Source organism: Podarcis erhardii, assembly GCF_964252035.2.
Source record: "Podarcis erhardii genome assembly, chromosome: 5".
Lineage (NCBI taxonomy): Eukaryota > Metazoa > Chordata > Lepidosauria > Squamata > Lacertidae > Podarcis > Podarcis erhardii.
In genome coordinates this window covers 35,057,223-35,082,023 of record NC_138509.1, presented here as the reverse complement: position 1 = coordinate 35,082,023, position 24,801 = coordinate 35,057,223, and the positions used below count along the sequence as shown (strand labels likewise).

The 24,801-nt window shown below is 43.9% G+C and overlaps 1 protein-coding gene across 9 annotated transcripts in view; it reads left to right on the top strand.

The window, feature by feature from the left end:
* The first annotated feature begins 2,359 nt into the window (after positions 1-2,359).
* SGMS1 (sphingomyelin synthase 1) overlaps positions 2,360-24,801 on the top strand; it is a 69,114-nt gene continuing 46,672 nt past the window's right edge. For 3 of the 9 annotated variants that reach the window (XM_081861912.1, XM_081861913.1, XM_081861908.1), the window contains exon 1: positions 2,360-2,638. The gene's annotated coding sequence lies outside the window, so the exon portion shown is untranslated. Of the gene's footprint in view, positions 2,643-2,863; positions 3,210-3,273; positions 3,347-24,801 lie in introns of those variants that run through there. The other 6 variants (XM_081861914.1, XM_081861909.1, XM_081861915.1 and 3 more) reach the window with 4 other exon arrangements.

Genomic DNA, 24,801 nt, shown 5'->3' with positions numbered 1-24,801 from the left:
AGCCCATTAGTTGTTGAATTTATGGAGGAGAGATGAACTGCAAAAATTTCAAGTCAACACCTGACATTGGCTAAGTGCTTATTCTCCTTTTATCCAATTTATCACACCTTGTTCTTTCTATACACCCCCATTCCAATTATTTTCAAAGTCCCTTCTTTGTTGTCCTTCCTTGTGATGTAGCCTTTTGTGTTTCTCTTCCGTAACTACTGAACTATTTGTCATAGAGCTAGGTCTAAAGCTTATTAAAGTTATTGGACTTTGAAGTATAAGCATTTGTACAACTGTCATATGCTATGGTTGCTATCTAAAAACAAAACAAAATAAAAAAATTCCTTCCAGTAGCACCTTAAAGACCAACTAAGTTAGTTCTAGGTATGAGCTTAACTAACTTAGTTGGTCTTTAAGGTGCTACTGGAAGGAATTTTTTTATTTTGTTTTGACTATGGCAGACCAACATGGCTACCTATCTGTATCTAAAAACAGTTATTCAAGGTTCCTTTTATGCCAGTTACTGCCTGTATTGTTATATTAACCTCTCCCCTCCCAACAATGTCTGGACATTTTAGATATATTTGTTGAGAATTGGCGGGCGGGAGGGGGAAGGGTAATCATACATCCCCTTCTAGGTTCACCCACCATAGTGAAATACTTCCTTCCTAGAGAGCAGAGTGTGAGTGGAAAAGATTCTAGGTCAGATATACTGATTTCAGGATGATTTTATTTATAGGGGGAAATAGAGAATGTACTTTGGTATTAAAAATATGTATGTAATTAATACGAAGGGTGCCTTTCCATATTGTTTACATTTTATATTTAAAAGCAACCCCCCATACTTAAACTGTTATGAGGAAGCGGTGTTTTTTTCTAGAAAAATAGGTGTCAGTATTCACCATGAAGCTATTACAGTAAGTATCACACTTTTTAACCAAAAAGAAAGAGGTGCAGGTACTCACCATGAGTTGTTACAGTAAGTCAAGTGCCACACTTTTTAACAACAAAAGAGGTATCCCCTGAAAAAAAAAGGACTGTGAGGAAGCATTATAGTATAGTGACTATGAATGTAAGCTAGACAATTCGCAGTTCAAATCCCATTTCAGCCATCACCTTTTCAGGTGGTTTCAGACAAGTCACTGTTCTCTCAACTTCTATCCTGCTAGTCTATAAGACTGGTAAAGTTTACTTTACAGACTAGCATCATCTGAAGTATTACAAAAATTGTGTATGTTGAAGTGGTTTCATCACTGAGGAAATGGAGCTATTTATAAACGCCAGGCACTGTCTATTGCTATTTATGTCAGTGAAGCGATTAGTATACATAGTCTCGTTCCTCCTCTCCAATAAAACCACTACTACTTTGCACCAGCAGAATTACTCCAGATCAAACTCCCAAAACCAGGGGGGGTTGCCTGGGGTGATCAAAATACTGTTTTGTGCACAAGTCTTCTCACATATACAGGGTGTCAGAAATTCCTATTCTACAGCTTAGATATATGTTAGGGACATGCTTGCTTGGAAACAGATACTACTGTACAAAACAAAGAAAACTTATTTGAACCCTGGGATAACTTCTCACTCTCTGTAAGCGAATGTAATTTGCTTTAGCAATCTTTTAACAGTAAGCTGCCATGCAGAAATACCAGCAGCTTGAAACTCCCACCTAACCCCAATCCGTATATACAGGGAAAGGCTTCACGCTTTCAAATGCCTGCCATGTTAGGACGCAACCCTTCACACCCTTGTTTAGGAGTTCTGGAACCCGGTGGGATTCACTGCTCAGTTAAGTGAATAGGCTGAAGATGCAACCCTGCGCACATTTGCTCCATTATGCCCAGGGGACTATTTGAGCAAACCACTCAAACAGCGCGCACACACGTACTCGCAGCTCCTAGTTGGGTTTCCCCAGTCGATGGTTTGTCCCTTTTTAATTCCTACTCACACGGACACCCCGCTTGGCCACCCGAGGAGCTCAACTCAACATGCTTCTCCCCCCCCCCCCATTTCATCCTCACTAACAACCCTGCGAGGTAGGTGAGGTCCCGAGTAACCTGGCGGCTTTCACACCCGAGTCAAGTCACCGGCTTTCCGCCTATAGAAAGCGGCGCCGGCGGGTCTCCCGCTGCCCCTACAAGCCGGCCGAGTAGCCACCCTTGCATGCATCACGTCCTTTTTCCCCGGGCCGCCTCCTCTTTCTAGGCCGCGCCTGGGAAGCCAGCTCCGAGGCCGCCGGGATGCCGCTGCCCTGTCGCCGCCGCCTTCTTCCAGGAGGAGGCGCGGCAAGGACGCAAGATGGCTGCGCAGGATGACACGGCCCGTCACGTGGCGGAGCCGTCGCTTTCCCTCCCTCCCTCTTTCCCTGCTTGCCTGCCTGCTCGCCCGCCCGGCCGACAGTCCCCTCCTCCTCCGCCTCCGTCCGAGACCCCACGGGCCGCCGCCGCCGCCGCCGCCGCCGCGCGCTCCCCGTGTTGCTGGCGGGCGAGGAGGCGAGGCAGCCCCGTCCAAAGAAGCCTCCTCCATCCCGTCGCGAGCTAGCCCAGCCGGCGGAGAAGCGCCTGCTGCAGAACCACAGCTGCTTGCTGCTGCACGCCAGGCACCGGCAACCGGGAGCCTCCGGAGGGAAAGCGGCCCACGGAAGAGGAAGGTAGGTGAGTGCCCGGTGGGTCCCCTCGGGAACCTCCCCCCCCCCCGCCGCCGCCGCCCGCTGGCTAACCAGCGGCGCCAGCGGGAGCAACCGGGATTCCCAATATAGCTCTTGACGCGTCAGGGGAGCACGGGCAGAGGGCCAGGTTTGGAGACATATGCGAACTGGTGGCTGGAGGGGGGGAGGCGGGAGCAGAGGCGAAACGCGCCGAAGTTGGGGGCGAGGGAGGCGCGAGCGTGGGGTTGGGATGTTTGCAAGAGTGGCCGGGGGAGGGGGCCGGGAGAGCGGGGGTCGACACTTGAGGAATTGCACTCCAGCTAGTCGCAGCAGCAGCAGCAGCAGTAATAGTAGTAATAGTGGTGGTGGTGGTGGTATTTTTTCGTCCTCCTATTAAGCCTTCGCTCTGGTAGCAACGTCGGGGCGGCTGAGGGCGGCGGGGTTTCTGCTCGAGCGAGGAGATGCGGCCGGGGCGGGGCGCGCGCTGGCGAGGAAAGGAGAGCAGCAACTCCGGCGGCCGAGGTCGAGGTGCGGCTGGTGTGTTACGTAGGACGGGGTTGCGGTTGTTGGCCAGGTGAGTTGCTACGATATGGGGGGGGGCCGAGGAGGAGGAGGAGGGAATTGAGGCAGAGGGGCCTCGTCGCCTCAGCCAGGAGCCGGTCGAGTCGAGAGCTGTTGTGTACACACGCCTTGCCCGTCTGAAGTGACCAGGTGAAGTATTTCGTGAGACCAGTTGCTGGGGAACGTGGACGGCAGAGAGTGCTGTTGTGCTTTCCGCCCCGCTTGTGGGTTTCCCTCCCCCAGGTATCACCTCCCCCAGGTATCAGCTGGCTTGGCCAACAGAAAGCTGGACTTAACTTGGTAGGCCTTTGGTCTGATCCTGCAAAGGCAGCTCTTAGGTTCTTAATACTATGACTGGAGGCAGTTACAGGGCCAGGGTTGTGTGTGAGTGAGTGGGGTGAGACAGCAGCTTTGAAGAAAGGCTGGGCCTATGAAGTCCCAGTGACTTAAATGGGTTTACGCTCAAGTGTGCATAGGGTTACAGCCTGGGGTAAATATATAAGGCAGGAAGTGGGATGAGGTGGGGCTGGTGATTCTGGTTAAGAGTAGTAAGGTTTTAACTGTGTGTGTGAACAGGAGGCTACGGGATGTTTTGCAGTGAAAACTAGATAACACCTGTTGTTCCCTTAAACTGCTTTGTGTGCATTTATATCAGTGCACATGCACAGTGCGGCAATATTAGATACCATGCAGATGAGGGGCTTTGGGTGATGGCATAAAGCAGGGGTAAAACTAGGCTTTATTTCACCCGTGCCAAAGACTCAGTTTGGCTATCCCCCCATGTGCATTTGTGTACACACACGCACACACACAAGCTGGGAGCCTCAATGGCACACCCCTCTGGAGACTTCACCCAGGGCAAAAAACCTGGCTAGCTGCCCCTTAGCTACGCCTCTGGCATAAAGCCATCATTTGAGTTCATACCTGATGTTGGCTTTGAACTAGTTGCTTAGGAAGCAGCTCTAATCCCACTTATGTAGAAGCAATCCCTGTCAATTCTTTTGAGTAGAAATTATTAGAGTTGTAGCCTTAGCATGCTATCTGAAGGTGTGCTAAGATTAAAATTAGAGTTTTCACCATAGAGGAAATTGATTGGGAAAGAAGATTTGTGTACTATCTGAGGTTAATGTGAAGGTTGGAGAGGGGTGTGTTTGGGAAATATTGGACCTGGCTAGTGTGCTGTTAGTCTCTTTTAGCAGTGCTATGGGTATCAGTTCTTAGGAGAACATTTAAATAACCATATCACATGCCATGTTGCATGCACTGTTAGAATTGTCAAAGATCTTCTGTGGTTGTAAAGCATTTTTTTAATACTATACCTAGTTCTTGGTCACTGGAGGAGTGGAGCATAGACAAAAAGTTTAACTTTGCTTTTAGAAGGCAGGGTCAAAACTATATTTTAAAAAACGGTTTGCTGTGGCTGCCCAGAAGAGGAAGGAACCTTTCCCCCACAGTTTTGACTCTTTCAATTAGAGAGCATGACTAATTTTTAGGTCTGTGTGCTTTGCAGGCAGGAGCAGTTATGATTTCTTTCCCTTTCCTTTTCCTTTCCCTTTTCCTTTGCTCTCCAGCATCACATGTTTTGAAGGAAGGGAAGCTTCTTATTTTATCTTTTGTTCACCCCAGCGTTGTAGCCAGGAGAGACAGGGATCCAGATTAAGGGGAGGGTATATCTAGAGGCCCCTTCTGGCTCTTCCCCTCCCTAGCGTACCACCATGCAGAGGGACAACAACATGCTTTTGTACAGCTTAGCATGTATCTGTCCTTCCACCCCCCCTTCTTCCTGAGCAAACAAAAAATTGGGGCCAGTGCTAAACACAGCATGGCTAGCTCATGTTGGTGCTCTGTTTCTTTGGGGCCAGGTTGATAGGCAAGGAATGTGCTCCAGGCAGCTCTGTGTCTCCTCACCATCTCTAAAAACAGTAAGGAGGCAGGTTGTAGCAGGAAACTTTGGCCCATGCCAGTTGCTTGGGAATACAGACTATATGTTTTGAGAGTGTAGGGAAGGAATTGAAGGCCCATCATGTCTCTTAGTGAGAAGAGTCCATTGCTTGTGAGGCATCATCTCCTTGGATGGAGGGAAACTTCAGACATGTAGCAAAGGACAGGAGCTTTTATCTGGGGATAGCCCTGCTGCAAGGACAGTGAATCCTTCAGGGGATCAGATCCACTTGCCCACAGAGATATTGGGCTGGCTTAATGAAGAGGTTATGAAAGAAACACTTGCCGAATGTATTTCATGCCTGCCTAGGCACTGAGAGCATAGATCAAAGAGACAAAGGGAACATTCATTCCCCCCACCATCTTTCTCTTTTTCTTCATCAGCTCTTCCAGAAAGTGCTGCAGGGACATAACCTGTGGCTCAAACCCTGGTAAGGCAATCAATAATCTAAATCAAGGTTGTCCACCATACCTTTTTTGTAGGGGGAGGGTGTGTGAGTTGTTCTTCAGTCCTTGGCACTGTTGGCCCAGCTGTGGCTCATAGGGGTATACTCGTATCCTTGTGTCAATGGTAAGATGATCAGGGTCTTTCCTACACCAAATCAACCAGGAATGTTCAGGTTATTTTTTTCATCATGAACCCATGCTCCTTCAGATAAGAATCACTGGAAGAGTTCTCTCAACATTTAACATTAAATTCAACATCTTGAGGTGACCATAAGCACTGCTCAAAAGAGAGAGAACTGGCCAATTCCAAGTTTTAACCATTAGACCATGGACTTTGCTTGCCTTCAGGGCTCCATGGCAGTCATCAACTTGCTGCCCTAGGGCGGTTCCATGCCACATTCGCTGCAATGGCTTCTTCTGCCCTTCCAGACCTTGATAGCTGGGAAGTTGGTTGGTATGTCTGTCTAGGGAACGCCGCCACCACCTCCTCCAGTGGTGATTGTACTTCCCAAAACTGCTCAGGGTTGTTCCAGATGTCAGCTTGATTGGATGGAGAGGCAGCTTTGTCCAAGTGTGTGTGGAGAAGGCAGCCCACTCCCATCAGCTGACTAGAGTTGAGGTCTGTCTACTTAATCCTCCTAGCCTTTGTTGATCTGATCAAACAGAAACAACTTATTACTGTCCTACAAGGAAGAACATTTCCTTGTAATTTCAGTAGAACACATTTGGGTAATCCACAGCATCAAGGTGGATTAGCTGAACAGAATGGAGATTGATCAGGGGAGTGGTATCTCTATCCAGTAGTGTTTCAATCCATCATAAACAAAGGTGGGCCTCCCACGGTTGATCCATTTGCCACGAACAACAAGAAAATGGACTTCTTTGTGTCCAGATTCTGGGACCCCAAGGTGCATACAACTCTTCTACCCAGACTAGGGCTCTCTGGGCCCAGGTCCTTCTAGTGGCTCTGCACTGTGGGGACCATGGTTTTTGGACTTTCCATTCTGGCATGGTGACTTCCATTATGCCTGGGCTTTTCCAAGGGCAGTTCTACACATGCACTAGCTCCAACTCTGCATCGGGAGTTTGAACAACACACATTGCTAGAAGAGGGATTCCTCAACATAGTCACTGACAAGTATCTACTAATTGGATATATGAGATTATGCATCACTATGCATGCACATTACCGTATTTTTCGCCGTATAGGGTGCACTGGCCCATAGGACACACCTCATTTTTTTGGGGGGGGAAATGAATAAAAAAAATATATTCCCCCCCCCAGCCGCGGGGCTGGGGCGGGGGAAGCCCAAGCTTCCCCCGACCCCCAGCCCCCAGAACAGGCTGCTATCCGCAAGCCTTGCGAGCCCGGCGGCAACTCCCACCGGGCTCGCAAGGCTTGCGGACACCTGCATGAAGCACGGGGCGTCCTCCGGAGGGCGCCCCGTGCTCCGCGCTGCAGGCTGCTGCCCGCAAGCCTTGCGAGCCTGCGGGAACTCCCGCCGGGCGCGCAAGGCTTGCAGATAGCTTCCTGAAGCCTGGAGAGCGAGAGGGGTCGGTGCGCACCGACGCCTCTCGCTCTCCAGGCTTCAGCGAAAGCCTGCATTCGCCCCATAGGACGCACACACATTTTCCCTTCATTTTTGGAGGGGAAAAAGTGTGTCCTATAGGGCGAAAAACGGTATATTAGTAGAGATTCATCAACCAGTGAAACCACACATACTTGGATCAGCAAACTTTGCTCACATTGTTTGATGAGCGCACATGATAACATCATTGCATGGGAACCAAGTCAGTTGCTCTGTGGTAGGCTTAATATAAAACTCTCAGGCAAGAAAAGAGAAATGAAATTCAGGAGTGTTTCTGCAAGCACAAGACATTTTTCAGTCTCTTGCACAATCATCATCTAACACAAGACCTAATACAGCAACTTGTACAATATGTCAATATGCATGCTTGTGCTATGTTCCACATTTTGCTAACACATTTTGCAACATTTTTTGTGGAAGGCTTTCCAGAGGTGCACGTGACACAGTCTGCCATTTGGAGGCTAGAGTCCCAGTAGTCTTGGATTTCTTGAAGGCAGATCTGAAGCAAGGCCTTGCTCCCAACATTTTTAAACACCAGCCAGTGGCCCTGGATAGCATTATGTGGGTACCAGAGTACATCTCAGTTTTTGTGAGTGGCTTCCATAATTTCCCCTCTGGTAATCCACATACCTCCTGACTGGGATGTCTCCTTTTATGCAGAGGACCTTCATGGTATCTTCCTTCAAATCATTGGGTTCCATCCCACATGAGCTTATGTGGAAGTTTGTGTTCCTGGTGGCAGTTGCCTCCATGAGCAGATAGGGAAATTGTGGGTGCTATCAATCAGTCAGTCAGGAACTATGTGGCATCTATCCTGAACTGGGTTGCCTTGCATCTTGATCTCAGTTTCCTACCCAAGGTGAACTCTAGTTGTCAACCGTTCCTGGGGTCTATATTGCTTGACTTCTCAAAGCTAGGAAAAAGCTAGGAAAAGAAAAAAGAAAGCATAGGAAAAGAAATGGCATAAACTGGATGTCCGGAGGGGAGTCTGGATCTATTTGTCACGTACCAAAGAGTTGAAATGCACAGAATCCCTATTTGTGTTTTACAAGGCAGAGGCCCAGGGCAAAGAAAGTGTCCAGAGGAACCATTAACTGGTTGGTCAGGGAATGTATAGCACTGGTGTACCTACCATTCTAAGTCTCAGCCTATTCTCTTAGGCACTGTGACCCATTCTATCTTAGCCAACCGCTAAGCCCATTGCTTCATCTTTGGGAGACTCTACAAGGGAGACAAATATGTCCTTGACGAGGTGGCCTTTAGCAGGAGGGTCCTTCAGCAGGTCCTGTGACTGGAAATTCTCCCACCTAGTCTTGTGGATACTGCTTCTGAAAAACTTTTCCTGTGTGCTCCAGTCCTCGGCTGACTGACAGTGGAAAGTTGAATTTACCATGAAGTGTTCCTCTGGAGCAGATAGCCCTGCCTTGTGAGTTCAGCCTGGAATATTATGAAGTGGGGAGAGATTTCTGTTTTGTATCTTCTGCACTTTGCAGTGTTCCTTTCACTATTCTATCTCAGATTTATTCTGGGTTCCTTGTTCTCTTCTAGTTACCTAGTTCTGGTTTGCCACTGCTCTAGAGTTGTCTGTGGGAGACACTGTTATTGCTAGGACCAAGTCTATGGACTGGGGGACTGACCCCCTCCTCTTCTGGATGGTCACAGGAAGCTTAATACCGTTTTGACCTTGCCTTCTAGAAGTGGAGTTAATCCTTTCCTCTGTGCCCCACTCTCTGCTGACTAGAAGAATAATTAACAGTAAATACAGCTTTCCACAGAGTATAACAAAATCTTGGTCAGTTCTCCTGATCAGTAGGCAATGAGAGTTTGAGAACTTGTGTATTGCAATAAGGAGCTTGGGAAGACAGTTGATGCTATTACGTTGTGTAACAGTGGGATTTCGGCCTAGTTAGGAAGCTGAAAAGAATTGTAGGAGGAGCTTGCATTTAATTATTTTTGGCTTATCTTCCACTTGCTCTAGTATAAATGTAGCAGCTAACAAGCCTGTAATCCATAGCATCTCTTGTTAAGCCTGGGCAAAATTGCTGTATCGAGTCCTGGAGAACTGTTGCCAATCAGCAAAGAAGGTAATGACCTAGATGGGCTACTGGTCTGACCCAGTTATAAGGCAGTTTCCTATGTTTCCGTGCATCTTGCATAGTAGGACTTCTGCCTAGCAGAAGGTTTGTTATGATGGTAGGAGCAGAGCATGTGGCTTACCTCAGTCCTCTGGGTCAAGTAGCACTCATTGAGCTAGCAACTATTTGTACACAATACAGAGCAGCTTAGTTGAGTTTCACATGTTAGCATTGGCAGTGATTTGCCTGCTTATAAAACCGGGTGGCCAGCTGCCCTTTATTTAAGGCTTTTCAAACTATTGAAACTTGATTGCTCACGGAAGAAAGTTTCTGCATGAACGGACTAGGAACTTTAACATTGCTACTTGTCCTAGATGCCATTGTACCATAAAGTCTCTCCACCCATCCCAAGTCAGTTCCAAATGTTGCACACAGGAACTGCAGATGTGATGTAAAAGTCACTTGTTCATCTGCTGTTGCAGCAGATAAAGTTGTGTTTAGAAGCTGTTGTCTTTGATTTGGAAACAATAATAAACATGATATTTAAACAATTCTTCTGGAGGGGTGGAGTTTTTGCTTTGAAAAGTGCTTCAAAGTAAAAGAATGTTAGGTCCTTTTTCTTCCCACACCCTCTTCTCTTTTGTAGTTGAGATTACTCCTGAGCTTACTGCATTCCAGCTGTGGCTTTGTATGAAATATTAATAATGGTTAATAACAGCTAAGTGAGATAATGCAATTTTCAGTTACAGAAGATGATCTGAAGAGCTGGCATGAGAGTTTTCACTGTGAACTCTGCACAGCAGGGAATTCAACTCATAATCAAGATTCTTACAACTTGACTATAATGAGGTTACCTGAAAGAGACTCCTGGCAATTTCAATGAACCGCACTTGCAAGTGTGCTAAGGACTGGAGTCTTATATCTTTATTCAGTACTCTGCTGCACATAGGTTTCTGCTTTAGCTTTGCCACACAAGATAATCAATATATCTGATAGTTTTATTTTGCTAATAGTTTGACATCTAAAAACAAGTTTGTGTTAGCTTAGCTTCCTCGCAAAATAAGTCGTAAACTTGGACCTGTGTGTTGTAGTTCATCAGTAGTTCCCTTTCTTCTTTAGGTTTTTGATATTTAACTTTGATTGCTAGGTCTGATTGAATGCTAAAAGATAACCTGGAAAATAGGTTATCTATAAGATTAAGGCCTGTCCTTGCTCAGAAGATACATTTTATCCAAACATGTTTGTAAGCTATTTTAGAGACCTAGATAGCAGAAAGTATGATATAAATCTGTTCCATTAATAAATAATGCTGAACAGGAGAGCATATTATGGGGCAGGAGTAGGGAACCCCAAACTCTTCTAGTTGGTGCTGGATGGAGTACAGCACCCGTCATTTCTTACAGTGTTGACTGGGGTTGGAGTCCAACAACTTGTGGACAGCTGCTAGTATAGGGCTCCCTTTCACATATATTTTCTATTCCTATTTTATGTTTCATCTTGCAAGAAATGCACCCACAAGCTTGGATTGTCAAAAACCAAAGGAATGAGCCAGTACGTGAATTTATGATTATTGTTGTCAACAGCAGGGGGTTGCTGTCTGTCATTATAGGGCTTTTATTTTCTTGAAGGGGTGATTTATTAATAGAAGGTGGTATGGTCTATATGCTGTATTACAAAGATAGAAAATATATGCTCCTTACTTCGAAGTTGCCTCCACTGGACATAGAGCTTACATTTGTGTAAGTATGCATAGGATCAGCCTGACAGTTAAGATCTGGCAGCTGTTTGAGGGAATGACACACAGCAGTGTTCACCTAAAGTAGTGCTTCAAATATTAATGCAGTCTTTCATAGTGATGTTTCTAGTACCTTCTCTGCCACTTCCTGCTTAACATGTGGGTTAATTTTGTTGTTGGCTTTAACACGTTCTGCTGAAATTGCGAATGCCAGGTAGCTTGTTGTGGCTAAGATTGCAATACTAATAACACTTTAACTTGGAAATAAGTCCTATAAATCAGGAATTTCTCTTATGGTTGAGCTGCAAAATACATCAACAAGTGTCTAGAGTGTGTCTCTAGAACGTTGTCATTAAAACTGAATAATGAGTACTTTCTTGATTGTTTTCTTTTTCTTTTTTTAAAAAAGCAATATATGTAGACTGTATAGAAAGTCTTTCAGATAAATAGTACTACATATTACAGCACTTTAAAATACTTCTTTTTTTTTAGTACTGCATAACCCTTTCTGCAAATTTTTGTTACCTTTCATTTCTTGTCTCCTGTCTTTTGTGGTTAGCAATGGTATCCATACAGTATATATATTTTCTGTATCTAAAGAAGAGGCTGGTTGCAATGATATTGAGGAGTGTGGGAATAAGAAATCTTCTATTTACAGTTTTTGTGCACTCAGACTATTAAAATTGATACTAAAAGTAGTATCCTCTCTAATACTCCCGATGTTAACAATGGAAAGAATTCTGGCAGTGGTACTGTTTTGTAAAGTGTTGCACAGGAGTTAGCAAAATGTGGAACATAGCACAAGCACAACATATTGACATGTTGTACAAGGTGCTGCATGAGGTCTCGTGTTAGCTGATGATTGTGTAAAGAGATTGAAAAATGTCTTTGATGATTCATGTGCTCTCATCAAATAACATGAGGAAAGTTTGCTGATTCTAGTATGTGTGGTTTCACTGGCTGATGAGTCTCTAATAATATAAGCTTCATGCCTCATCCATAGTGACGCAATGCTGTCACTTGTCACAATGACTGCATTCAGATGGCACTTCCCCCCCTTTCCTGATGTTTCCTTACCTGTTAATTTCCACATTTTATCTGATCTTTTACTATTTTTTGTTGGGAGCCACCCAGAGCAGAGTGGCTATGCAGCCCAGTCAGATGGGTGGCATATAAACAACAACAACAGCTATTATTATTATTATTATTATTATTATTATTATTATTACTCTTACTCTTACTATTATTACTACTATTATTGCTGTTATTATTATTACAACTTAAAAATCACTTTTGGTAATCCAGTGGAGTCTAGCAGAAATCTAGTGCTCATTTCATGTTATCCATTTTCAGATAAAAATGGTTAGCAATCGTGTTAGCTTGGAAAACCACAGAGATTTGCATTGTGCTTTTCCTCAGGTTTACATGATTGCACCACTGCTGATGATGTGTTGAAATCTTGGGTGGTATCTTAGTATGCAGTTCTTTCCTTCTATATAAAAGTTAACACAACTTGGCAGTATATGGATAAAAAAAAGCCACGGTTCCATAACACAGTAGGTACTGCAGTGTAAAATGAATGGTTGAAATTGGGACAGAAACACTAGCATTATCAGTAAAAATAAAGCAATAAACCCCACCTCTAGATCCAGGCTGGGTCTTGGGTTTCTGACAAAAATGGGTAGGCAGCCCACTTCTGTAGCATCAGTTTTGGGGGCTACTCTGGTCATTACTTCAGTGCTGTCAATTGTGGTAGTATCCTGGCATGACTACCCATGCATGTACATCTCATTTCTGAAAGACTGAAATGATTGTGCATAGGGTTGAGCCATGAGTATGTGTGTTATATGTAATAGCTATGTAATCAACTGAAGTTTGTGACAACCAGCAGCAGTAGACTTCTGCCTCTGCAGCGGGTTGCCCAAACTTTTTTCAAAGAGGGCCAGGTTTGCTGAAGGGAACATGCGTGAGGGCCAACCAAAATTGTTGAGCTTTTCTTTAGGATTTTACCCCAGGACATACGCTGCCGCGGGGGCCGCATTAAACCGACTGGCGGACCGAATTAGGCCCCTGAAAGGGACTTTGGACATGCCTGCTCTACAGTATTGTGCCCTTTTAGGTAGACTGTCTCACTTGCCATCTCAGACTGCTCCTTAAGTTCACGAAATTTTCTTGTAATGAACCTTTGACCTCCTACTGCTGACTTGGCATACTATGTCAACGTCTGGTGCAATCTTTCATTTGCTTTAAAGTAATAACTCACCATGCTATTGAAGTTCCTCTTGCTCCGCCAAACCAGAAGAGACCTATTTATATACCGATTAGAACATAAGTATTGTGAAATGTTCTGCAGAACTACCACCAGTGTACTGAAAGGAATTGTAAAGATACGTGCTTGGACTCTAGCCTAAGGAGGCTCAAAGCAATTAGACCTTTTCAAAGGTGCCACAGCATTTTTCAGTGTCTGGGCTCTGCAATGTAGGTTGGTAATTAAGTATTTTTCTTCCTAATAGGGGCAATATGAATCTTTGAACTCTGTCTGTAACACAGACCTATATTTCCTACGTTTTTAAAAAATGTGATAAATCATTGTTCAGCAACATAAATGTTCTTTTTAATTCCAAAATGTAGCACAACAAGTGCTTATAACAGAATAATAATAATAAATCCTATGGGGAGACCCATTGGGCATGTAAAACAATATTGCTTTCTTTGTGTCTGGAGAATACACTTTCTCGTCATAATAGAAAACAACCTTTCAGGTGTCTAATTAAATGAACTCTGATTGTACTCCCTTGGTTTTCACATTTGGCATCCACTCATAACTATCCAAGCAAGAAAGGAATTGGTTTCAAAGTCAAAGGTTGGAATCCAGAATAGCATTAAGGGGAGCCATTCATCAGCATAAGGATTTCTGCTTGTGCAACAGAACTTAATCCTTTTCTCCTTCCCCATGCCCCTAAATCTATTCCAGGGGTTCCCTCAACCTTCTGGAGAAGATTTGAGGTAGGTGCTGGACTCGTGTGGGTGGAGAAGAGGGTAGGAAAGGCCTGTTGTAGAAGTCAAAATCCTTGCACTGACGAGACTCGTTAGTGGAATATTGCCCAAAGGTCTACCAAAGGAAATACCACTGTTCATTTTTTACTTACAGGAGGTTCCGCTTAGTCACTTCAGCAGAGCACCACCTAAATGGGAAGTGAAACCCTGAGTTTTGTCAAGATAAAATGTCCAGCTTATGAAACGACAAATGGATTTTAGTACTTGGTAAACTTACAGTGATGTACAGGAAATGAAGTGAGTGATTCCTTGTCTGACACCAACATTCACCAGTCAGCACTGATATCTAGCCTTTCTATATCTCTTGAAGACACCAGACAAGTTTTCAGTTTAGAGAGGGAGCAAAAGGGTAACAGTGATAAAGGCTTTTTGGGAATTATTTGAGACTACAAAGAATGTAATGCGATTACAGGTTTAGTGGAATCCTCACAGCATAAACTATGTGTTCCTCTTTTTAGGCATATAATAAAAGGCAACTGCAACCTTGAAATGTATAGGTGGATAGAGATTGGGTAGTCAAGAAAAAGGAGGAAAGTTCTGGGATACTTTACAGACTTAATAATTTTATTGCTGCATTAGGTTTTATGGACCAGAGCACATTGGGTGGATTAACTATTTAGTTTTAAAAGTTGGTAGGTATTGAGGGATTGAGAAGAGGAAAAGTAATTTGACCTATTGTGGCAAACCAAAAAGGGCAAGATATGTCTTCATTAGGGTAGGAGACTAACAAGGCTGTTATTTGGGAACTATTAAAGAAATTTGAGAAATATGTATTGCAAATCTAGTTATTAGTTGCTGCAAAACTACTCTGTCATTCTCTCTTACCTTTTGGCTTGAGTGAACTGCAATGTCTTGCTGTGAGAAGTGCAGTACAGTACACAGCTGTTTGGGCAAGATAGCCCAATAATAACAAGGATACCATTCTGTAGCTTAAACAAAGAAGCAGTTTTGCTATCAAATGAAAGCAAAAGTTGATAGGGAGTTTGATTTATAATGTGAGTCCCTGGAATGTGGCAGTGTTTCTTGTGCTGGGCAATACAGTTGCATTGCATTGCTTAAATAAATGCCATTCCATCCAGGCACAACATTTCTCTACGGGATAGAAAAGTTTCCCTTCCCCTTCCCCAAGATATTTAGGGGAAATGAGAACGTTGGACAGTTAGTCATGCAGCAATTGTCCTCCGTATGCAATTCAGTAGAGAAATTCTGGTAATATTTCCAAATCTTTTCTAGCATTTGGTACTTTGAGTTGTTAGCAGCTTCAAGTAATGGGGGACAGGAAAAAGGAGAACATTGTTTTATTTACTCAGATGAAACATGTATACGTGTGTTCACATTTTTTTCTCACATGAGCTGCATGCCTCCAACAGTTTCTTATGGGAGGTTTTGTTTGCCATGTCTCTCTTACCAGCTGATACTTCTGTTTAGCTAGTATGCCCAGGAGTCTTGTAATTGCTAACTCAAACATGTTTGGATGAGAGTGAGAAACAGCATACTTGACATTCCTTCTTGCCTTCTGAATATCAATCATACACCTCTTTTTCCTAACAGTGGATGCTGGAAATTTATTATTTGTGTATTTATGTCAAAGAGCGAGTTGGCAGTAAATCAGACCATTCAAAGTTGGGAGTTAACTCTTTGTAAGCAAAAACATGATCTCCACAGACTTGGCAGAGTGTCAGGCCTAATGAGCACTGCACCTCATTCCTGGTAGGTCTTATCCCATGAATCAGTTGCTGAGACCGAAAGTTCCCGCCTCCCCAGAGTTTTCTAAATTCTCTCCTTTCCAGGGCTTTCCCCACACAATCAGACACTTCACCTGCATGCAGCCTGTCGCTTCTCCGCCCGTTTCAGCCCCCTTCTGGTTCTGGGATATGGGGAGGAGGGGTGCTTGTTGGCATAGTAGGAGGGGGAGATACCCATGATTCTTCACCATCCTGACTCATGTCTGCCTCTTGCCCTCATTTCTCCTCCCACTCGCTGGCCTTGGCTTCTGCCTCTGATTCTGGACTTCTCTCTGCCATAGACTCTCCCAGCTCACTAAGCTGTGTTACATCTTTAGCTTCCAACACCTCCCTTTCCCAGTCTTCTCCCTCTTCTCCCTCTGACCAGTCGTTGTTGTCATCCTACCACTGCTCCCCTGGCTCTAAGCCTTCTTCCCTTGGTGGTTTCCCAGCTGGTTCTTCTCACTATTCCTCTGTGTCCAACCACTCAGTGACAATTTGTTACTTAAAACAATTATATCCTCCCCTCCATAAAAGTCCAGGGCAACTTACAGTCAAAAAACAATAAGCAGTAGTATGAAATAACATTTTAAAAAAGCAGCTCTCTCAGCTGAAGCTAAAATATTTACTGTTTTTGATAGAAGTGGGGGAGGGGGAGAGAAACAAGATTGAGAATTGAAGCAAGGGAGAAGTAGCTCCTTTCCAAGTTGTTTGAGAACTGGTACTAATATAGATGGTTAAACCACTTTCCTTTGGGCATTTTCCTGTTGAAAATTTTCTTACCGAGCTGCTTTTACATTTGCAAGGGAAGAGGCTTTACAGGAAGAGACTGGGCTCAGATCTGGGCACCACAGTTTAAGAAACATATTGACAAGCTAGAATATCTGCACAGGAGGGTGGCCAAGATGACAGAGGGTCTGGAAACCAAGCCTTATGAGGAATGGTTGAGGGAGTTAGGTATGTCCAGCTTGTATAAGAGAAGACTGAGATGTGATATGATAGCCATCCTCAAATAACTGAAAGGCTGTCACATGGAAAATGAAGCAAGCTTGTTTTCTTCTGCTCCAGAGGGTAGGCTCTGAACCAATGGATTCAAGTTACAAGGAAGGAGATTCGAACTGAACATTAGGAAGAACTTTGGTCAGTAAGAGCTATTTGACCGTGGAACAGATTATCTTGGAAGATGATGGACTCCCCATCATCAGAAGTTTTTAAACAGAGGTTGGATGGTCATCTGCCAGAAATTCTTTAGTAGTGATTTTTTGCATTGCAGAGGATTGGACTAGTTGACCCTTGGGGTTCCTTCCATGTCTACAATTCTGTCATTTTATAAACTTATGGGGAACAGACAAGCTGCTTTCTTGGTGCAGTTTTAGGACTGCATTATGTTTGGGATGCCGTTTATATGTATCACAGCAGTGAATTCTTACACTGAAATTTTCAAACATATGGGAAATTCATATGATTATTGCACTATATGGATACACTCATGTATAAGTAGTTTTTCTCAGTGATTCTATTTTGCAGTACATTAAATATTTAGACAATGGAATACTTAGAGGTGTGCATGAGCACACTTATGGCTGTAGCCTGTGAAACTGTTCTTAAAAGAAATGGCAAGCATGTGTAAGGGCTAAGTAGCTGGAGCTGGGAACAGGCTTTGAACACTACTAGCATGTTGGACATCAGCTACAACTATTTGTCATTCATATTGCACTTGTCAGAACAATTATGACTAAAAAGAGGTATACAAGATCGTAAATAAAATGCAACTATCACAGCAAGTTGAACTTAAAAGTTAATTAACAGTGCCTTTGCATGACTGTTCCAGTCACACACAATTAGTATGCACTTCTTAGGTTTTTCCCCAACAGAAAGTAATTTACAGGTTCTGGAAATCTGATAATTAGCTCATTAATGGCCATCATACCCCTGTTTTTGCACTGTTTTTCTTTTATGTTTCATATTTGCAGCAGAATAACTTGCTTTAGTGTATTATGCACAACTTTAATACTTAGAACAGCAGAAATAAGGTAGTCCATTGATAGGATTCTTATCATTTGGAAGTGAAACTGAAGACCAAAATGTGATGTGAAAACTTATTTTGAAGATATATGGGTTACACCTCAAGGTGTTTTGGATTAAAATTCCTGTCTTCCCTGACCATTGGCAGGCTGGCCGAGACTGGGAGTTTGAGGCCAACAATATCTGAAGGACACCAGGTGAGGGAAGGCTGGTTTAAACTGCGATCTCCTCTAAACTATGGGGTGAGAGCATTCGCAGAGCTTAACCCCTGAAAGCAGTGTTCGAAATTCATCAGGCACCAGGCGCATTGTATGTAGCTTGTCACTAAGTGAAGATGCCTGGGTGCCAGGATGGCACCTGATGTCTCCACCATCTGGAGGTGCATGCCTAGGAATCCTTGGATCTTGCCTGTTTTCCCAAACAAGCAACAATAATTCTATCTGTAGTATTTTATTTGCACAATCAGAACAAATTTCAGGAACCAAAAATGCATATTGAAAAATATGACTTTTGAGCCATCTGGCCCCCAATGGCAACTAGGCATTCAATTTTGGTGGCCATAACCCTGTTTTAAGGAGCCATTTGGTGCCTAGCTTACATATCTGAGTTTCTAACACTGCCTGCAAATGTCCAGTTTATTATTCTCAGGCCTCAGGAATTGAAACTGATCCCACAGATCTGCAGGACCTGCCTCAACTGTGGTGTCTAGTTTGATACAGATGTCTGCAGCTTTGTTCTTGGTGCTTTTGTAAATGCATCACAGTGCACTTCTGAGTGATTAGCTGTTTCTCCCCCCTCAGATTGGGTTTAACCAGCCTGTTCAGCCAGAGCTGTTCTGAGGATGCAATAGAGGCAGATGAATAGACTTTCCATTCTGCCAATCCACATGGTAGCCATGGTTATATGCTTTCACATATTCTCTGCTGTATTCACCCAAGACTCGTGCCACCTGTGCTCTAACCATCCAGCCCATTTCATTGCCTGGAATTCCTCAGAAGATCAATAAGGTTTCTGGGTTTCCTGCAGCCAGAGAGGGTCACTGGGGAGTGATCATGTCACTCACAAATGCATCCAGTGTTGTTGTGTCTGCATTTCTCCATCTCCATCCACAGTCTTGTTGATCAGTTGTCTTGTTATGGTCCCTGGGGCTTTGCTATAAAACCATATTGAGCTCCTGCTTCCTCATGCTCGTTAGAAAGCAGATAATTGCTAATTCTAGTTTTGAAACTTAAACCAGCACGTAACAAGACAGGGTAAAGGTAAAGGGACCCCTGACCGTTAAGTCAAGTCGCGGACGACTCTGGGGTTGTGGCACTCATCTCGCTCTATAGGTCGAAGGAGCCGGCGTTTGTCCGCAGACAGCTTCCAGGTCATGTGGCCAGCATGACTAAGCCGCTTTTGGTGAAACCAGAGCAGCGCACAGAAACACCGTTTACCTTCCCGCAGGAGTGATACCTATTTATCTACTTGCACTTTGACTTGCTTTCAAACTGCTAGGTTGGCAGGAGCTGGGACTGAACAACAGGAGCTCACCTCATTGCTGGGATTCAAACCGCCGACCTTCTGATTGGCAAGCCCTAGGCTCTGTGGTTTAGACTACAGCGCCACCCGTTTCCCCAACAAGACAGGGTACTTTTATTAAAAAGAAGAGTAGGATTGGCTCAAGGTCCAAGCCATGCACATGGCTAAACCTTCTCTTATGAACAAGATACTGAATGCTCGTAGACAAGTCAGTAGGTTGACATATATAAAGTGGAGTTTTTCCCACCAGAATTAAAGGACAGAAGACCTAAATTCAATTATATAATCTTACTGTTACATATTTTACTAAAAATAACCAATAGGTTTGTGGTTGTTACCAGGACTTTTTCTGATTGAATTGAATTTTGTCTGTTCTATAAAACTTTATTTTCATGTTTCTATGTGTATGCCAGGCTGGGCAGCCAGGAGTGTTATCCTGCTGAAAAGACAAACAAATTTGCTTTGCCGATATTCAAGCATTTAGAGTTTAAGAAAATTGCCGTTGAGAGCTGGAGTGACAATGATTGTGTAAAGAATCTATCTTAGAATATTACAAGTATAATATTCCCAATCTTGCCTTGTTGAGGAAGATAATGGTAACCCCATGTGTGATATATTAGAAGAGAATATGTTGAACAAAACTACAGCAAAATAGAAGCAATAGCTCTCTCAGGTTTTGTTATGACCTTGTAGGTGTGTGTTTCCAGAAAACAAGATAGTCAGTGTTGTTGTTTGTAGACAATACATCCATAATGTGGAGCTTTTTCAATTAGCTGGTACTTTTGTTGTCCTGTGTAGCAAGTTATTCCCTTGGCTTCCCTCACCCTGTCCCATAGCAAGTACATTAGGTCCTGAAGGAAATGTCTATTGTTTGCTGAACACTTGAAATCTTCTAAGAATATTTTGGGCTGTTCTTGAACTTTTGTTTTGTTCTTCAGATAATAGAGCTATTTTTCTAGAACTGCTTCCTTTTCGTGCTATAAATACAAACATGTTTTCACACAGATATCAAGCAAGAGACATCAAAGTTTAAAATTAGTTGGCAGTAATTTACATTTGATCAACAAAGGGTGTCTATTGATGGAGCAAGTGAGCGTAAATGATTTTGTTGACCGCCTCATTTATTAAGCAGGCAATATTTTTTTCACAGCACATTTTATAGATAAATGGAATGCGCACAAGACATATATGCACAACAATTTCTGCCCTCTTTTTTTGAAGGGAAAGGTTTGCATTCAGTGAAGCTTTTGTGCACCTGGAGCTACAAATATGTATTGGAGTTGCTGGAATCAAAGCGTTTGAGCTAAAACCCTCTTCTTCCTTTTGGTTTGTAATTCAGAATTCAGTAAATGTACTAAGTTACAGAAGTTAGAGCTTGCTTTTGTCTCGTGGAGAACAGTAGCTTGTTGATGCTGAGGAATTCTTTGTTTGCTACAAAATGTCCACTCAATCTTTGCCACAGCAGTCTTTTCTTTTGACACTTTGGTACACCTGACATACAAGAAGCGTCAAAATTATGTTTCCTGCCCCATTTCTGCTTTAGACCCTGAGTAGAGATTAGCCTTACCCTATTAAAAGACACCTGCTTCTTGGGAGAAAAGCAATGACAAACCTAGACAGCATCTTAAAAAGCAGAGACATCACCTTGCCAATAAAGGCCTGTATAGTTAAAGCTATGGTTTTCCCAGTAGTGATGTATGGAATTGAGAGCTGGACCATAAAGAAGGCTGATCGCTGAATAATTGATGCTTTTGAAGTATGGTGCTGGAGGAGACTCTTGACAGTCCCATGGACTGCAAGAAGATCAAACCGATCCATTCTTAAGGAAATCAGCCCTGAGTGCTCACTGGAAGGACAGATCCTGAAGCTGAGGCTCCAATACTTTGGCCACCTCATGAGAAGAGAAGACTCCCTGTCCCTCAGACCTTGTGGGGGGCCGGACTATATTTTGAAAAATAAAATAAAATTGAATGAATTCCTATGCCCCACAAATAACCCAGAGATGCATTCTAAATAAAAGGACACATTCTACTCATGTAAAAACATGCTGATTCCCAGACCGTCCGCAGGCTGGATTTAGAAGGTGATTGGGCTGAATCCGGCCCCTGGGCCTTAGTTTGCCTGCCCATGGTCTATACAAAATAAAATATTGTTGTTTAGTCGTGTCCGACTCTTTGTGACCCTATGGACCAGAGCACGCCAGGCACTCCTGTCTTCCATTGCCTCCCTCAATTTGGTGAAACTCATGTTAGTAGCTTCAAGAACACTGACCAGCCATCTTGTCCTCTGTCGTCCCCTTGTTCTTGTGCCCTCAGTCTTTCTCAACACCAGGGTCTTTTCCAGGGAGTCTTCTCTTCTCATGAGGTGGCCAAATAAAGTTATTGTTAATTCTGGGTTTGTTAATGTTGACATTTTGGGGCACACGGGTCCAAATGCTGTTCAGTTGAAAAAGAGGCTTTCTGTGTCTCCAACATTTTTAGAATAATGTTAGCTTGACAGTTCTGCAGAAATCTTTGTGGAACCTGGGTCTCTTTTTCATGAGGGACTTTAAAATTCCTGCCAAGCTTTTCACTTATGTAAAGACTAACAATGGAACACATTCTCTTCTCCTAGAAACAGCAGTGACTAGCAGCACCCTATGAATTCAAACTTTGCTGCTCTTTTTCTCTCCCTTTTCTGTAGTAAAATGCTATGAATAATTTAGGCAGATGTTAATGATTGTCTTTTCAGTGTGCTATAAATTAATACTGTAATTGACACTTTTCTGCCTTAATAAATGGAAAGTGTTGGCAGATCTTCCTGCCTTTGATTGCTCTCTATGTATTCTTGCAAATAAATTGTTTTGCTGAAATAGAGAAGAATTGGCTTAAAGCTTGTAGGCTGCATGGATTCTGCATTTTTCAAAAGCTGCAAGATAGACTACAAAAGTTCATTGTAACCTGTGGTGGTGCTACGATGGTCTCATGCTGACACCATCAGTACCATTATACAATGCTGACCCACACAGAGACTTTTGAAGGCAGCACCATAATTGTAGAACAATTTGATGTTTTACAGCTTTCCCTAGATGTTCATCAGTGCCCTTTATAAAAGTCTACTGGAAGTGATATAAGAGTTGGAATTATGACCAAAAAATAGTATTCAAAGGGGTATTTTGAGGCAATCATTGTTTTTAAAAGGAACTTATGCATTTATGTCAGTTGCATGACATTTTCTTTCAGTTGTAAATCAGTACAGGAGCACCCTCTGGATTTGCCACATGGACACCTCTGTTTATATGTATATTCTTTCAAAGGCATTTAATTACACTTCTTTAGAATTATTCTTAAATTTTAATTTAGTCTAAGTTATCTATAAATGATGACTTTCTGATCCTAATAGCTTCCTAATGTTGTTTTGCCAAATGAATGATTGGGAGAGGGTGGATTTGAGTAGCAGTGGGTGGTGGGGCTGGAGCAAAAAGTGGGTAGGGCTACCCTTTGTCACCCTCACATACAATCTTTCTTCTCATCCTAGTGCATGGGTAGGCAAACTAAGGCCCGGGGGCTGGATCTGGCCCAATCACCTTCTAAATCTGGCCCACGGACGGTCTGGGAATCAGCATGTTTTTACATGAGTAAAAACATTCTTGGGCAAGGTGATTGAGCGAGTGGTTGCTGAACAACTCCAGGCACGCCTGGAAGAAGCGGACCATTTGGATCCCTTCCAGTCGGGATTCAGGCCTCATCATGGGACTGAAACTGCCTTGGTTGCACTGGTTGATGATCTCCGGCGGGCTAGGGACAAAGGTGAGAGCTGTTTCCTAGTTCTGCTGGATCTCTCAGCGGCGTTTGATACCATCGACCATGACATCCTTCTGGACCGTCTTGAGGGGCTGGGAGCTGGGGGCACTGTCATACAGTGGTTCCGCTCCTTCCTCCTGGGCCGTGTTCAGAAAGTGGTGGGGGGGGGGATGAGTGTTCAGACCCCTGGCCGCTCACTTGTGGGATGCCTCAGGGTTCTGTCCTCTCCCCCATGCTTTTCAACATCTACATGCAGCCGCTGGGAGGGATCATCAGGAGGTTTGGGCTGGGTGTTCATCAGTATGCAGATGATACCCAGCTCTACCTCTCTTTTAAATCAGAACCAGTGAAGGTGGTAAAGGTCCTGTGTGAGTGTCTGGAAGCGGTTGGAGGATGGATGGCGGCTAACAGATTGAGGTTGAATCCTGACAAGACAGAAGTACTGTTTTTGGGGGACAGGAGGCGGGCAGGTGTGGAGGATTCCCTGGTCCTGAATGGGGTAACTGTGCCCCTGAAGGACCAGGTGTGCAGCCTGGGAGTCATTTTGGACTCACAGCTGTCCATGGAGGCACAGGTCAAATCTGTATCCAGGGCAGCTGTTTACCAGCTCCATCTGGTACGTAGGCTGAGACCCTATCTGCCTGCGGACTGTCTCGCCAGAGTGGTACATGCTCTGGTTATCTCCCGCTTGGACTACTGCAATGCGCTCTACGTGGGGCTACCTTTGAAGGTGACCCGGAAACTACAACTAATACAGAATGCGACAGCTAGACTGGTGACTGGGAGCGGCCGCCGAGACCATATAACACCGGTCTTGAAAGACCTACATTGGCTCCCAGTACGTTTCCGAGCACAATTCAAAGTGTTGGTGCTGACCTTTAAAGCCCTAAATGGCCTCGGTCCAGTATATCTGAAGGAGCGGCTCCTCCCCCATCGTTCTGCCCGGACACTGAGGTCCAGCTCCGAGGGCCTTCTGGTGGTTCCCTCACTGCGAGAGGCCAAGTTGCAGGGAACCAGGCAGAGGGCCTTCTCGGTGGTGGCGCCCGCCCTGTGGAATGCCCTCCCATCGGATGTCAAGGCGATGGACAACTACCTGACATTCAGAAGACATCTGAAGGCAGCCCTGTTCAGGGAAGTTTTTAATATGTGACATTTTAGTGTATTTTTTATCTCTGTTGGAAGCCGCCCAGAGTGGCTGGGGAAACCCAGCCAGATGGGCGGGGTACAAATAATAAATTATTATTATTATTATTATTATTATTATTATTATTATTATTATGAGTAGAATGTGTCCTTTTATTTAGAATGCATCTCTGGGTTATTTGTGGGGCCTGCCTGGTGTTTTTACATGAGTAGAATGTGTGCTTTTATTTAAAATGCGTATCTGGGTTATTTGTGGGGCATAGGAATTCATTCATTCATTTATTTTTCAAAATATAGTCCTGTCTGACACGCAGCGTAAATTAATAATGCAGAGTTTTAAAGAATAAAAGCTTTACTGAATTAAAATAAACTTCATAAACAACATGGTTCCAAACAGTTTGACTGAGATTACATACTGACTGTTCACAACTGAAACAGACTGACTCTGACTGACATCTTACAGAGAGCACAAAAGAGAAACTGGCTACTAAGTCACATGTCAGAGTGACTCAACAGTTAGCAGTTAGGCCTGAATAACCTTAGTAGGCCCAAATGATTGTGCAGTC